General features: G+C 42.4%; 1 long non-coding RNA gene across 1 annotated transcript; it reads right to left on the reverse strand.

The window, feature by feature from the left end:
- Positions 1–1,650: 1,650 nt before the first annotated feature.
- Positions 1,651–9,603, reverse strand: LOC128627059 (uncharacterized). Its single transcript, XR_008391132.1, has 3 exons — positions 8,606–9,603; positions 8,229–8,347; positions 1,651–2,586 (listed from the first exon to the last, which is right to left on the reverse strand). It is a non-coding gene; the product is annotated as an uncharacterized LOC128627059 (long non-coding RNA).
- Positions 9,604–17,053: the final 7,450 nt, after the last annotated feature.

Consider the following 17,053-nt stretch of genomic DNA (forward strand, 5'->3'; position numbering starts at 1 on the left):
AGGGGCACAGGCAGAACATGACAGTATCTGCTGCAGTGGGTGCAGGACCACTCCCAAGCCGGAGTGAGTTGGGTCCACAGGACTGTCCAGGGGGGTCTCTTATAAGAGGTCAGGATGCTGGTGGTCAACAAGCAGCCAGTGACAATTTTAATGTAACAGCCTGTGATCTATGATAGGTATGAATGTTTTCCAATGGTTTCAAACACTGGAAAAGGTCTGAGGATGATGAAAGTGGAGAAACATCTTTTATTTTGGCAGTTAGAAGCATAGGTGAGAAGAGGGGGTCAGAGGGCACGTTGGTGGGGTAGGAGCTGGGCTGGAACATGAAACTCAACAATGGCGCAGGGCAGAGTCACCGGTGGGTGAGGGACAGGCAGGTGGAGAACTGCAGGTTAGAGGAAAGAGAGGGGACAAAAAGAGAGGAATTGACTGTGAGTTAGGAATTGTTTAAAAAGGAAGTGTTCTGAAATGCTCATTTTTGGATGTTTCCTGAGGGAAAGGAATTCATGGATAAAAACGAAGGTGAAAGCTAGTCATGGGAGTGGAGAGGCTGGTGGCTGGTGGTACTAATAGGAAAAGAAATGGAGTTCTAATCACCTTACTTAAAAGTCAAGAAGTTGGTTTATGTTGCAAACAGAATGGAAATAAGAAATTTATTAACAGAAATGGAACTCCAGTGAGAAAAAGCAAAGATAATGGGGAGATTTCATTAATGCTTATAGGTTAATGAATGGTTTGAGGATAATAAACACAAATATATTCATTTAATATCAGAATGTTAGATGAAAGGGAGTTTTGCTACCAAGGGCAAAATGCCTATAGAATAAACAAAAAAAATGGTATTTTATTTAAATTCCACAAGTACATATATGAAAGAGGTTACACCCTAGAGTGTAATACTTTGGCTAAGTAGGTAAAGGGGTCAAAGACAGGTTTGGATAAATTAGTGAGTGAAAATCAATCTGATTAATAAGAAAAGGCACTTAAGACTTTTCTGTGTTTTTAAAATTTATATTTTATTTGATTTAACTATTTAGAAGATATGAAAGTATCACAGAACAGACACGGGTTGGGGTGAAAGATACGGGGCCCCCTGCCCTGATACTAGGTTCGCCTTGCCTGCCACAAGAGAAAGGCGTCTCTCAATGCCAGATATTGGTGAAAGGAAAGGAATTATTTATTTAAAAATTTATGTAAACGTAAGAGTAATAACTTAATGTCTTCACTGAGATCTCAAAGTCCTTTAGAATACTTACAAATGCACAGTCCTTCCTTCCCCCTCTGCCCAGTCTGGGGTACCATATTCCAGAAAAAGAAGTAGAAGTCTGTGGTTCTTCTCTGCTTGAGCTGTGTGGTCCCAAAAAGATGCTGTATGGCTGCCACACCTTGATTTAAATCCCAGCGCCAATCTTCCTCTGCTGCACCATTTCTGGCTCCTCCCACAATTGGCCACAGTAGTCAGCATTCCCATATTTTTCCAGCTTTACGGGGCTTCCATAGTAAGTCCAGGCAGGTGTGGCTCTGTGGTGTGGAGCCAGTCATCTCCATGCTCTTCTCAATGGCCCTGCTCCATGCATCCCATCCCCCAGCTCAGACTCGTGGGGATGAGGATGCCCTATACATATATATATATTTTTTCTAATATTTCCTGGACACCAAGTTCTGGACCCCATTACAAATCCCTATTTGGGGTCCCCCCCTTGGCTGCACCCTGTTACAAAAGGCCATTCAGTGAAACTTGCTTTCTTTTCCTTGCATCTGCCCCACATCTGTCCAGTCCTTGCCTCTTCCAACAGGTAATTGCTGTTACCATCATGTCTCCCCCCAGTGTCTCAGGTAATGGTGACAGAATTCTTGGTCAGATGGACCACTGGTATTCCCAGTGTGACATTTCTCATGTCCCTTTTAGTGGTCATTGGGTCACTAATGACAAGTGTCTTTGGCCTGCTTTTTTAAAAAACGCAGAGGGAGCTGCAGAATGAGAAGTGGTGAGAAGTGTCGGAAGCCGTCGAGTCGCACATGGATGGCCAGGATCGTACCATGGGAAAGATCACACGGGTCTCAAATCCCAGCTCGGGCATGGCCTCTGCTTGGATCTCTGAGCTGGCTGTTTTCCCTGTGAGATGTAGGTTTTCACTGTCACTGTTCAATAATTCACATCTTTGTTTTTCATATTTTTCCAAGGACACGTGGGTACCCAGGCCACTGCGTAATGGCCTCTTTGCCCGCCTTGCTTCCTTGCAGCCTTTTGTCCTCACCACGGCCGTAGGGCTTTGATCTTACTGCGCTGGCCAGACTGTGACACCAGGCACATCGGGCTGAAACGGCGGCATTCCACTTGGTTTATCTCAGTCTTGTTTCTTACAAGCGAGGGCAAAGCCAAATCAGACACGGATAAATGGAGATACAAGGAAGCCATCTCTGAATCCTTCACCCAGACATGTATAGAGCTGGGCTGCTCTCCACGGCCATGTTTCATCTGAAACGTGAAGATAATGATACAGGCCCACATCCTTTGAGGGTATGGTGGTGCATAATAATGAGATAAGCTCCAAATCGCAGTTTGAGTTCTTCGGGCTTGAGGTCCTTGATAAAAAAATGGGTTATAGAATTAGTGAGATAAAGGAGCATATTCCAACCATGACCATTTTTCATTACAGAGAAACTGGACAGCTGCTCTAAGCCTCTTACTCCAATACAATGGCTAGAAACTTCCAGTACAGTGCATATGTCTTTTCAATATTCTGCTTTATCTTTCTATGTACTAAATGCCTAGGACTGTGGCTAGTTTATTCAATCACAGACATGCTATACACGTGCCCAGCATCCTGATGGAAGCGTCCGTCTCAGAAAGAACTCCGGGGGGCTGGCTGGGAGGCGGGCTTTTCCCTGACTCCGCCCCATGCGGCTGCTGGCCGTCGGCGGCTTGCTTCATCTGCGCCTCGCTTTCTTTTTCATTACGCAGGGTAATGATTTTTACCCTGTGCATCTCTGAGGGTGAACAGGAAAGGGCAGTAAGCGAAAGTGGATGGACAAGTTGTTCAGCAGAATAAGGCTCATGAAAGAGTAACATGAGCATTAGTGTCTATACAGGGTACTTTCTCAAATTAGAAAGAAATTGGATACATCGGGAAACAAGGTCCACACACTCCGGGCCAGGACTTCCCCACCTCAACTGAACAATAGACCAAGAACATACCTAAATTTTCTATTGTGATATATCAAAATCATACATGCCTATGTATATGTATAATATGCATATGGATATATGTAAAATGTGCATATATCGATATAAAACACAGAAGCATCAACGTTTCAACAACAACAAAAGTCTCCCTTTCAGTCGGCTCTCATTGAACTGTTCTAGGAGGGGAGCTGGAGGAGCCGGGATGTGTCAGAGGGCCCGGCGCCACACTCCGATCCTGCCGCCGCGTTCCAGCCCTGGGAGGCATCCCAGGGCCATTTGGATGACCTCAGGAGTCTGGACAGACTCCGTTCCAAGAGACCTAGGGACTCAGAGAAAGGGAGGGAGAAAAACCCTGTTGATTTCCCCCGTCCAGAAAGCGGACAGCCTAATGGGCACTTGGAGACACTGGTGCCGGTGCTGGCGGTTGGAGTCTAGCTGGCAGCGGACGGAACTCACCGCCTTCCTGGGAGGATCTACTGAGCCCTGCAGGCGGTGCAGAAGAGTGAAATGGTGAAGATAAGCTTTCTTAAAACCCAGTGCCATCGTATTTAGCATTAGGGACAGCAACCGATGTATTTCAGGGACACCGCCAAGAGTGGAGCAGACAGAGGCGCGATCTTTGAAGCTCACTCACTACCCCGCTCGGCCTGACTGTCATGAACGGAGGTGCAGGCCTTGTTTTGTGGCAGTCTCTGACTTAGCCGAGGTCTAAATTTGCGTTTTATGTAAAGTCCCCCCATTGTTTAATGTTGGTGTGTCTACACACATACTCATACGTACACGCACAGGTCACTAGGTTAGACAAATTCTCCCTGGGGGTCCTTGAACCCTCAGGTGGTGGAGAGGGGAGGGTGTCCTAGGCAGGAGGAAGAGGCGATTATAAGCCAGCGCAAGTTTTCTCCTTCTGGAGCTCTGCCCGACCTCCAAAGCGGAAGTGCGGAGCCTTGTGGACCATGAGGTAAACATCTATCAATTTCCTAGGTTTGAGCAGTCCAGGAAGACTATTTGGGAACTGTTTGTTTTAGGTTCTCCATTTCATTTGTCAGAGATTACGGCCCCACAGTCTATAAAGGAGCTCCTGTGTAGACAATAGAACTATGTTTTGAAAGCTGTGTGAGTTTCTCAGATAAACCGTGTGAGCAAATGGGAAAGGTGGGTTCAGGAAGTGGAACTAATGGTGACCTATATAACCATAAACACTGGCTACTTCTTCCTAACAAGGGGAAAGGTAACAGATCATCATCTTTGCACCTACGAAATGGCAGAGCTGAAATGTAATAGCTAAGCCACAGACCACCTATAAGGTGATTCCAGGGAACTGGTATGTTTCAGAATTGGACGGATAAGTACTACCAAACGATTCAATGCCATGCTTCTTTCGAATTGTGAAATTTTCCAAATGCTAAGCAACCAACAGGAAAGTGTGTGCCAGAGCACAAACTATAGCTATGAATTTGGAGAAGGCACTTCTGTTCAGATGATCGTTTCAATTTTCTCACCCGTGAAGAGCTAGCCAAAGGACAGCTTTGAAAGCATGATGGAAACCAGAGCTTGATTCTCCTTTTCTCTCACTGGGAAGCCTACATGCAGAAATCGACCACACCTAATTTAATCACAGCTCTTTCAATTTTCATGGTGAAATCAAAAGACCTAGAGGCTAAGGCCTGTAACCCCAGGGAAGGGGGCGGGTGGGCAGCAGCCCGTGGTGGTGAGAATCTACACGTGTGGAGCCCCCAATAGACGCAGCCACGTACATTATCCCAGTTAATACTCATCACATTCCCAGCGGGAGGAACCATTACTACCCTGTTGCAATGAAGCGAGTTTTCTTTTTGAAGGCTTGTTCCGATTACAAATCAAAGTAGAAAATAAAAGTGTCACACAGGAAATGAGGGAAGAATGAAAAGAAGGGAAAATTAGAAGTTACATTATTCTCACTTGTCTTTAACCTATCTGATTAACCTTTCTCAGTGTCCTTCCTCTGACTGCTCCTTAAAGGTAAGCATTTCCAATCTCTGGTCCTTTTTCCAGCCTACGTTTCTGAATGATTTTATATACGGCAGGCTTGAGGCCCAGCCTACTGGTAGATGACTTCCATCTCTGCCCATTTCCATCCTACATTCCAGAACCATGTCCGTCTGGCCGGCTCCCAGCCTGCCACCTGACACATAAATGAGAGGAGCTGCAGTGCTCGTGGTCTGTGGTACATGTTGGGCCAGAGTCACTTCAGTCTCTTTCAGAATTCCAGTGAGATCAGGACTAAATAACATCTGCCTAAACCAAAAAGAGATCAGAAATCTGACCAAAAGGGACACTTCTGGATCAACAACACTTCCTGAAAACAATGGGGGCTACTGAATAGTTTCTAAGGGCCATGCAGTTTTCTGGTGTCCTGGAGTTCAGGATCCCTTGTAAAGTATAGTCACTGAAGGGGGAACCCCATTCAGTGTTCCTACCTCCACCCCATTTCTTTCGGGCCCTGGGAAGGCCAGATGTTACTCTCATTCTGCACGACCTGACATCCTCACCTAGATTAGCATGTGGCATCATGCCAACAGTACTCCGATCCCTGGCCAGCTGCCCCTGGACTGAAACTCCAGGACTGCTAGCTCCCGTTCCAAGTTGGACTAAACCATGACATCCCTGGGCAGACTTGATCTTTGCCAAACTGGCCTTGTCCAAGAAAACAGAAGCTGTATTTTGTTATAGTCTATTTTAGTTTTTGGACGGCTTCCTCTTGCACCTTCCATTACAAGATATCTTATACCAAATCTTGACCACCAGTATTTGTGGCTCTTTGAGTGTATCCACCTGGATGTTTTGGTCATATTTCAAATTCAGCAATGTTTAAATCAAGTAAGGTCTCCCTGTAGAGACCCTCATTCCTTCTCTATGTGTGTTAAGTAAGAAGGGTGGATGGAAGCAGAATTAGAATAGTGTAGTTGTCATTCGTAACTGCCGAAACTTCCTTGTTTTTCCTCCACTGATACCTCTCTGGCCAGTCGTAACTGTCATCCTCTCTCCCTGTCCTACTCAGCCCCCTCTGTCCTTTCTGTGTGGCAAGAATCTCGAGCTTTGACACTTTGACACTGGTGGCTTTGGTCAAGCTGTTGTGTGATGGTGTAATACCTAAATTAACTTTCTTGCAAAAATAGCAGCTGCTCAGTAAAGGGTTATTACAAGCTTTAAAAATGATTACTTGTGAAAGAGGACCCCCCCCAAACTGAAATTATCCTCTAGCAAGATGGGACCCTTGTAGTGCAGGTTTCCTGAGTCTGGTGAGTGTTCTAGGAACCCATCTGTATCACTGTACCAGCTGGTGGTGTCGTGAGAGGCTGCATTGAGCTCCAGCAAATTTTTTTGAAGCCTCTTCCAATGTGTTTGCCCATTTCACAATGGGTGATTTATGGGAGCAGCTGCCCACACCGTGCTGAGTGTCCAGCAGTTTTTGAACAAAAGCGACGTGACCCCCTGCTCAGCCCTCCCCGTTCACCCCATCTCGCCCTGAGCTGCTTTCTTTCGTTTCCCCAGTGGAAAAAGTTTTGCCAGTGGGGAAAAGGTGGAACAAAAATAGTAGAAGCATTAAAAGGCATCAAAATCGATGAGTTGAAAAACTGAGCAATAGAAAAAATGTCCCAACAGGTGTATTGCATCGAATGGAGGCACCTTTGAAGGTGCCTGAGGTTTAAACGTGTGTGAACAAACACAATTTTCATAAATAACTTATATTCTTTTGGTCCCCTGGTGTGTGTATATATGTAAGAATATGTAACATGCCATATATAATACCGTAACTTGACTGTTGTGGTCTTACATCCTATATCTTTACTTTTTTTCCAATGAAAGATTTTGTAGCACAGTGAGTTTGAGTCAGGAGTCTACTATTATGTGGCCTTGGGCATGTTACTTAGCTCTCTGGATCCCAGTTTCATGTCTGTAAAATGAAAATATACCTCCTACGCTCAGCCACAGAATAAAGTGTGGTAATATAGATAAAGTGCTCAGCACAGGGCCTGGCGCACACAGTAATAAGGATCATTATTACTATTGTCTTTGTGACTTTGTTCATGCCAGTCCTTCTCAGAGTGCTGTTTCTCCTCTCGCCCATTTTGCAAAGTCCTAGAAGACCTGGTTGAAATGCCCTTGCTGTTCACTGCAGTCACATTTCCTCGACTGTGCTTCACTGCACCCAGGCCTATTATTATATTTTATTACATTGTGCACATTTGATTTAACACTTTTCCTGCTTGACCCTATCGTTGCATTCAAAACACCCCGTTTTGACCCAAGAAAGATGGCTTCTGCAGGATGGGGAATGACTCAGCACAGAGATCTGTGGCTGACCCTGCAGCTCTCTCCCCAGAGCCACCAACACCAGACTCTACTCCTGCCACTCTAGTCCCCTCTGCCCTCCCTCTGCTGGAGCTCAGGGAAATGCTTGTAGACACCATGCTTTTTTCCATCTGGAGGACAATATTTCCCCTCAGGTAACATCCTCGTCTCCAACACCTATCTTTCTAGTTTCAGAGGCTGTTGGAGCAATTCCAATGAAGCACATTGCAGATTTATATGCAAACAGGGGGTTTCCTGAAGAATTGAGACAGTGAAAGAGTTTTACCAGGTGATCGTACTAGGGTTAAACTCTCAAACTTGCTGAAAAAAATAGCACACTGACCGATGACATCAATGTCAGTTATGTAAACAGGCCAAAGTTTACACTGCTGACCCAGGTCCACTGAAATCCACAGCCAAAAATCTCTGGAGAATGACACAGGAACACAATGTGGAGGTCGCCATCATGACCACAGACCTCATAGAGAAAGGAAGGAGGCAATGTGACTAGCATTGGCCTGCCAATGACAGTGAAGAGTGTGGGAACTTACTGGTCACTCAGAAGAGTCTTCAAATGTTTGCCTATTATACTCTGAGGAATTTTACTTTAAGAAACACAAAGATAGCCTAGGCCAGGTGGCTCAGTTGGTTGGAACGTCATCCAGTACACCAAAAGGTCACAGGTTCAATTCCCGTTCAGGGCACCTACCTTGGTTGCGGGTTTGATCCCCAGCTGGGGCATGTATGGTAGACAACCAGTCAGTGTTTCTCTCTCACACTGATGGTTTTCTCTCTTCTCCCTCTCTCTCACTCTTTTTTCCTTTCTCTCTAAAATCAATAAAAACATATCCTCAAGTGAGGATTTAAAAAAGAAAGAAACACAAAGATTTAAAAAAATGTCTCCCGAAAAGGAAGACCCAGGGCACGGACATGCAGTGCCACCACACGCGGTGGCCTGACCCAGGGGAGCCACACTGCTCGCCGCCAGTGCTGACTCTCCAGAGGAAGGGGTCCCACGCTCAGAACCGCGCGGTGGAGCCTCTGGTTGCCCACTGTAGTGCTGCCGTTGGAGGGACAGGAACATACCTTGTGCTAGACAGTATGTTGCAGATTCAGCACGGAGGCACTGTCAACATGTTTGCTCCTTAAAACACATTCGTTTGCAAAGAAACTATTTGGTGCAAACTGAGAAATAGTATGATGCTCTGGTGGAGGCCATACTTAGTGAAGAGTCTGAGGTGCCAGACAGTCATATTCACGCCTATGTCAACATGCTCTTCATTCCTGGACCGGCAGGAAAAACAAAGCTGGAGAAACAATTCAAACTGCTGAGTCAATCAGACATACAGAGGAGTGACTATTCCACAGCCCTAAAGCAATGCAACAGGGAAAAGAACAGAACTCCTTCCACCATCCCTGCGGAAAGGTCAAGGGGTGGCATTTTGTCCCTGAGTGGGGAAGGCACAGAATACACCAATGCCTCTTGCATCATGGATGATTATGTACTTGAAGTGAGACATTTTCAGGGTCCCAAGTGGCCCAGCCCATGTAGTCCCGTTAGTAAAACTTCTGAACTTCTAAGTGTTATCAAAATAGAAGCTTCCAGCAGGGATGAGCCCATGGACTTTCTGTGCTCTGACGATCCCTTGCTTCAACTAGAAAGACTATTCTGTGGACGTTGACCAATTTGACAAGGCCAGGAGTCTTTGCTGACATCAAGCAGCATCAGTTTCTCTGTACAGCGCTCCTCCCCTTGGGAGTCAGGAGAGAACCCATCCACCTTTCTGGATGGTATTGGAGCAGCGTAGCCTGATGAAAATACAGCCGAGAGCTGAGAGTCGTTACACTCTCAGAAGGGAGAGGAAAACCTGTGTGCGAGCATCATTTTTCTCTTTCTGAAATGAGACTGGAGAGTCAGTCCAGCCTTCAGTACCTGCTTCCCCCATCACCCGACAGTGACTTCCATGACACAGGATTCTGCTGTCGAATTTACACCATTAACGATCTGTGCAAAGCTTCTTGTTATTTATTTACTGTGTTTCAACTGAAATGATTGAGTTTTAAAGCATTTCTAGGAATGGAATTATGAGTTTATTTATTTTAGCAGAAATTTTAAATTTATAGGTAAAAGGAACTCTCAGCTACAGAAAACATGTTTGTTTTTAGTGTCAAAATTTTAGCTGTATTTGTAGCAACTATCAGGTAAATAAAATGCTGTTCTCTATGATATTCAACACTTTACGGCTGTAGCATTCACCTCGAGTAGGAAACAGTCAGATACTGTAAACACTGCTCCATGTCTCCATGGGCCAAATTTATATTTATAATTGTAGATTTTTATATTTTACTGCTGGATCAGTTTTCTAGTTCCGTGTCATTATTTAATGACAAAGTTCATTATCTGGTCTTATTCCTTAAGTCTCCTGACACTGTTTCATGCTATTTCAGCATTTAATTCTGTTCTAGCATGTACATTTTAACTCTTGTGGAAAATAGAAATACTTTTGTGTTGAAAGATGTTTTTGTGAAAATAACACCTTATCCAACATTGCTTAAATGGTTTACCTGAGGTATTGCAAAAATAAACATAAGTGTTGCCATAAAAAACAAAACCCCTCCATCCTTGTCTTTTTCTCCCAGTGTTCCTCTAACACTTTCCCTTGACCCCAGGATTTCTTACCACCCTTCCCTGGGGCTTGGTTTGTGTCCCTTCCCTCTGCCTGGAATGGCGCTTCTCATTTTCCTTTGCTACTGGAATCCTACTCATCCATCTGTGAATTCTTGTTTTCTCACTGAGTTGGAATTATTTGCTCACCAAGCTTCAATAACACTGCCTATCGCCTGCTATGGAACTTACTTACCACTGTAACCTTTGATTGTCATGCACACATCTTCCCCATAATCCCCCTGGGAGCTCTTGGAATCCAAGACTGCGAGCTCTTGGAAGGGGGGATTATAACTTATTCATACTTGCTTCCCTAAGTACCTAATACAGTGCTCAAAATACAGTAGCTAGCCAATCACATTTTTGTTGTATTTTTACTACAAAAATATACACATTTATATCATCTGCCTAAATCGAGAGGTCAGAAATATGACTGAAGTTATCATTTCTGGGTTTGCAGAACTTTCTGTAAAGCTCGTGGGTGGCTGAATGGTTTCCAAAAACCAAATGGATAGATGATTGAAAATGGATCACAACCTCTATGTGAAATAAAGTCTCCCAGCAAGCACATAAGTAGAGGCTAACACTGAATGACTAACAAAGTCCAGGAAGCATAAGAGAAATTAGGTCATACGCAGGGGAAATAGGTCAGTGAAATTTTTTAAAAATCTAATAAGCTCCGGCTGTGATTCTTAGTCTCTGCATATTATGCATAATAGAATCCTTATTAAAATTTATGGTTGTGGAAAACTGGCCAGTTTCAGGTTCAGCATGGTTGGTTCAGGGACATTTCCTGTTATCAATAGGAAGCTGCCGTACAATTAAAGGGATCAATGATGCAGTGAACTGAATTAGTTGTTTTTTTATAGTCAGGTAATTGAACTAGTTGTGCATTCCCCATTTTTTCAGTCATACAAGCCTAGTCTTTGAATCCATCGTGTAGGAAGATGCCTGGGCTACTGCAGCCTATTGATCTGGGAAGCACTAAAAGGGCCTGGGTTTAGTTGTGAAGGCAGTAAAGCAACATCAATAAAACAGTACAGGGGATGCACATTTGACCCACTGAGTAGCTTTATGGAGACTTAATGATTTTTTAGAACAATTTGCAAATCTGATGTGATTCAATTAGTACTGTAATAATCTATCTACCTTAAAATATGGTGGAACATTCTGTTGTATCTTTACTGCATTTGGTTCTGGTCTAGAAACATTATAATACTTATTATCAGTGGTGTGTTGGTAAGCCAGCTCTCTGTTTAGTTTGGTTTTGCTTTTTAAAACCCTAATTCTTAGTATTTTCCTATTCCATGGTGTAAATATTCCCACTATGGGCTGGCTTTAAGCTACCGACAGTTTAACCACTGCTTTCAAAGTTTCCAGATATCTGATGATCAGCAATTTGGAGCTGGTAGACCATTGCTAGTTACTACAAACAGTGGAGGAGCGCCTCCTGAAGACGGAAAATCATGCACTTTGGGGGCCAGAAGCATTCAGCATATTTGAACCCTTCTCCTGGCTTTGCAGAAGAAAAATCTCAACATTGAGGAAGCGTGAGGTCCTCACAGTCATGCAGAAAGTTACTAGCGGATCTGGGAGGAATCTGTGTATGGACTCTTCATGCACTCTTCCATGCAAAAGCCTTTATACAGGGATAGAGAAAAACAGGTGGTGGGCAGGAGCGGAGACACGGCTGTACAGTACAGCTTTGGGATGCGATGGGTCAGGATGGGGGACAGGCACTGTGGACGTGAAGTCCCGCAGAACTGCTACGGACGACACTGAGGATCATGTAGAAAACTGCAGTTTATAGTCTTTATTTATAAGTAAGAAATCCCCTTAACCTTTTGGGGCACTTTTTAATGATTTTTGCATGTGTGTCAAGTTTAATATTAGTATGTCTCAAACTCTAGCGTGTATTAACTAATCTAGGGTAATTATTAAAAATGATCCAAGGTGGGGCTATTAAGATAGTCTATATATAGGCCACATTTTAATTTTGATCCTCTTTAAGTAACTTTTTAGATCTAAGATGCTGTGTCTATGTACTTACAGCCAGGGAAAATTTCTGGAGGGGTAGGACCCCACAGTAATTCTTAGATGGACCAGTCGACAGAGAAGCTTTTCAAAGTTTCTCACCCCCCAGCTCCACCCAGAACCTTGTTAGTAAGAATCGAGGGGAAGAGGGCTGGGAAATTGGGTACTTTTAAAAAAGTTTCGTGTTTGATTTAGATGCTCAACCATAGTTAGGAACTTCATAGGCTGCTGGTCTAGAGAACGCTTTGCAGGGTAAGAAAGTAGTTAACTAGTTGTTAACAACTGAACCATGTATAGAGGGGCTACATCTGGAGCTTGAAGCCTTTCTGATAGCTTCTCAGGTAGGGCATGGGAAGCAGCAGATGGTGGGCCGTGGGGTACTATCTTGTCGTCAACTGGAAGTGTCCTTGCAGTATGTAGCAGTGCAAGAACAAAGGGGCCTGAGGAAGGCCCGAAACAGGAGCTGATGGTAAGTCAGAGAATCAGATTTGAGTTTTGCAAGTCTGTCATTAAAAACACATAATTATGAGAATCCAGTGTGTGAGATGTGTAATTTATAATACATTAAGATGAGCATAGTTCTTGCTCTCCTCTCCTGTATTTTGCATTTTTTAAAGAGAAGCCTCATCCAAAAAAAAATCCCCCAAATCTAGTGAATCCAATATTGTTTTTACCCTTTAAAATACCATTCCTCCTTTTTAAGCAGGAAAATTTTGGATTCATGACTTAGTTGTTAGTCACATTGTTTTAAAAAATCTACAGCTTTGACAATACTATCTGACCACAATGTAGGGCAGTATATTCTAACTACATTTAATTGCACTGTTATAATAAAGACTGCTTTAAAGAAAACCAATTTTTTGAACTTATACAGAATTTTTTTAAAGATTTTTTTTAAGACAGAGGGGGAGAAAGAGGGGAAACATCAATGTGTGGTTGCCTCTCGAGTGCTCTCTACTAGGGATCTGGCCCACAACCCGGGCATGTGCCCTGACTGGGAATTGAACTGGCAACCCTTTGGTCTGTAGTCTGGTGCTCAATCCACTGAACCATACCAGCCAGGGCTGGACAGAAGAGTTTTAAGAAGAAAAGCATTGGATCATGTAATCCTAGGTTCTCTACAAACTTTCCCGTCTTTGAAGTTTATTGACATTCAAAAAACATCACATGCTTGTGAGCCATCCAGGCAGGAGAGTTATGAATCAGCATAGCATGTGTCTCTTATCGTCCTACATAGGTTGGCTGGTTCTAATAAAAGGTTGGAAAATAACCTCAAATTTGTACACTGAATTTGTTTTCTCAGTGTGTTGGGTTGTTAAAGGAGTCTGTGGCTTTGGCCATGTGGCTCAGTTGGTTGTGTGTCACTCTGCAGACTGAAAGGTCACGGGTTTGATTCCTAGTCTGGACACACTCCTGGGTTGCAGGTTTGGTCCTCTGCTGGCTGGGCACAGAAGGCAGTCAACTGATGGTTCTGTCATATTCATGTTTCTCTTCCTCTCTCCCCCTTCCTCTTTCTCTCAACGCAATGAAAAGATGTCCTTGGGTAAGGATTAAAAAAGAGGTCTGTGATTACATATTTGTAAAAAATGGAACTACATCTGCTGCCTTTAGATTTACAGTATAGTCGGGAAGACGTGAAAGAAATGAAACTTGTTCAACATTTCTCAGATTTGACAGTTATAGAAAGTTTAGCTTTTGTGTCAAAGTCATGGGGAATGCTGACATAAATTAGAGGGCAACGCAAAAAACCTTAGAATTGTCGAAAGATTGTTCCTACTTGGTTTTATAATCAATAAATCAATGATAATAAAATTGTAAGTTTAAGATGTATTCAATGGGCTATATAATTTTATCTGGAAGGTCATATGATTTCAAGTTGATTATTTGATTCAGAGGAGGCTAACTTCTATATTGAGTATGTAATTTGTAAGAACCATTATTTTTAAGCTTTACATTTTGAAACAATTTCAGATTTATGGAAAAATATTAAAATGTATAATAGATTTCTATATATCTTTTGTCTAGATTCTCAAAAATGTTAACAATTCACATTTTCATTGGCATTCTCCTTCTCTCTATATATAGTAAATATACAAACACACACACGTATTTTTTCCCTGAACAATTTGAGAGTAAATTGCTGATATTATTCTTCTTTATATCCAAATACTTCTGGTGTGTATTGCTAAAAGCAATGACATTTTCTTATGTAAGCACAGTACAAATACCAAATAATGAACATTGACTTAATACTATTAAATTTATTAATCTACAGACTTTACTCAAATTTTACCTGTCATTCCAATTATGTTCTTTATAACAAAAAATCTTTTGTCCTGGCCCAGGATATCTACTAATGTCCCTTTAGTCTCCTTTATTTTGGGAGAATTTCTGTCTTCTTTTTCCATGACCTTATTATAATTTTTGAAGAATACAGACCATTTTCTACTGTGTTCATCCCCTGGATTCACCTGATGCTTCTCCCAATGAGATGCTGCATTTTCCGCAGTGACCACACAAGGGTGTGTGCGCCCTTTTCAGGAGATGCGTGATGTTCCTTTGCTCCATTACAAGTGATGTTAACTTTTGATCACTCAGTTAAAACGCTGTCTGCCACATATTTCTAAGGTTACAATGTACTTTGAGACAATGTAAATATTCAGTTTCTTATTGGACTTTTACCTACTAGTTTTAGCATCCATTGCTGATTCCTGACCCCCCAAGTTACCACTATGGTAGTCGCCAGATGATGATTTCTAAATATATTGCTTTTACACTAGCCGTCATTCTATTGTAAAGATGACTTTTCTCCTTCGATCCATTTATTCCCATCTTTATAGACTCACGGTTTCTTGTTTTATTATATGGGTTAGACCCATCACTATAATCATTTACTTTCACACTCAATTGTCCCAGCTTGGCTGGAGGGATACCCCTCAATCTGTGTGTCCTTTTGCCATTTCCCCATCATTCTCTCAGCAGTTCTTTGCTTTCTGACAGCAAGATATTTCAGGCTCATTTTTGTTCTTTCTCTGCTCCAGGCCAGGAATAAGTAATTTTCTAAGTCTTTTTTTTTTCAGTAGAAAATTTAGAAACAAAGATCTGAACGGCAGGTATTCTCATTGTTACTGGGATATCATTGCTGCTACGCCCTCTCAGAGGACAAAACAAGTAAATATGAATGTATGTCTAGTTATTTCTGTTAACCTATATGTATGGAAAAAACCATGAGTTCACATCGATGCCTCCAATGTCAATGAACACCACAGAGGAAAACTCATCATTTATAATTACTTCAATGACACTGTGTCAAACTCAGTCACTAAATATGCCATGCTTTTGAAATTCTGGAATTGCACAAGGCCAGTCATCCACTCATTCACTTACTAACTCACTCTGTGTGCTAGGTACTAGACTAAAAATGTGGAAATGAAAGACTTTCTTCCTATTCTCAAGCAGATACATCTAGAAAGGGTAGAAAAAGAAAATTCTAATGCAGTACAGTAGGTCCCACATTAGAGGTACTCACAGTGCCCCATGGGAACAGAGCAGAAGGGCAAACTGGATTGTTTCAGAGAAGGCAAACGGGCTGTTCACTGTACTCATTGGAAACTGCTTAGATTACTGCGTTTGCATGAAATGGAGAGCATCCTTTGATTCTGAGTAAAGATACAGTTTATGGAGAGCTCTGATTTACTGAGAAGGGTTCTTGACATTGATTGAATTCATCAAAACAACAACAACAACAACAAAAAGCACTGCTCAGCCCTGACAATACCTATGCAAATAAACTCTAAGGAAACCAATATTAGCTTATGGGACCAATGTTAGGCTTCTCTCTATTCAGCCCCTCCCAATGACTATAAAGTTTGGACTTTTTCAAACTGCCTATAATCACATGGTGGATTCCCCCCTTCTTGAATAACGGAGTAATTTATACATAGATTTCCTTTTATCTAAACTTGAGAGCTTGAAGAAAAAAATTGTGCGTGTGTGTTAGAGTATATGTCTAGAGAGTCCCAAAGGTTGGACCAAGAAGGAACACACCAAGGCACATCATAATTACATTAGCCAAGATTAAAATGAAGGAGAGAATCCTAGAAGCAGCAAGAGCTAAGGGGACAGTCACCTACAAAGGAGTTCCCATCAGACTGTCAGCTGATTTCTCAAAAGAGACCTTACAGGCAAGAAGGGGCTGGACAGAGGTATTCCAAGTCATGAAATCCAAAGACCTACAACCAAGATTGCTCTACCCAGCAAAACTTTCATTTAGAATGGAAGGACAGATAAAGTGCTTCTCAGATAAGACCAAATTCAAGGAGTTCATCATCACCAAGCCCTTACTATATGAAATGTTAAAGGGACTTACCTAAGAAAAAGAAGATAAAAAAGATGAACAGTGAAAGGACAGCAAACTCACAGTTAATAAGAACCACACCTAAAACAAAAGCAAACTAAGAGGATAGCTAGATCAGGAGCAGAACCATAGAAATGAAGATCACATGGAGGGTTAGCAATAGGGGAGTGGGAGGAGGGGAAGGGGGAGAAGGTACAGAAAATAAGTAGTACAGACAGTAGATAGAAAATAGATAGGGGGGAGGGTAAGAATAGTAGGGGAAATACAGAATCTAAAGAATTTGAGACACATGTTCATGAACTAAAGGGGGAAATGGTGGGGGAGGGGTATGCAGGGTGGAGGGGAGGGGAGGGGAGAATAGAGCAAATGTAATGGCATAATCAATAAAAAAATAATAATAAAAAATAAATAAAAAAAAATTAAAAATAAAAAATAAAAAAAAAAAAATTTGAAGTAGAAAACAGGTTAAAAATGGGAA

Source organism: Artibeus jamaicensis, unplaced genomic scaffold, assembly GCF_021234435.1.
Source record: "Artibeus jamaicensis isolate MK-2021 breed Jamaican fruit bat unplaced genomic scaffold, CSHL_Jam_final contig_3126, whole genome shotgun sequence".
Classification (NCBI taxonomy): domain Eukaryota; kingdom Metazoa; phylum Chordata; class Mammalia; order Chiroptera; family Phyllostomidae; genus Artibeus; species Artibeus jamaicensis.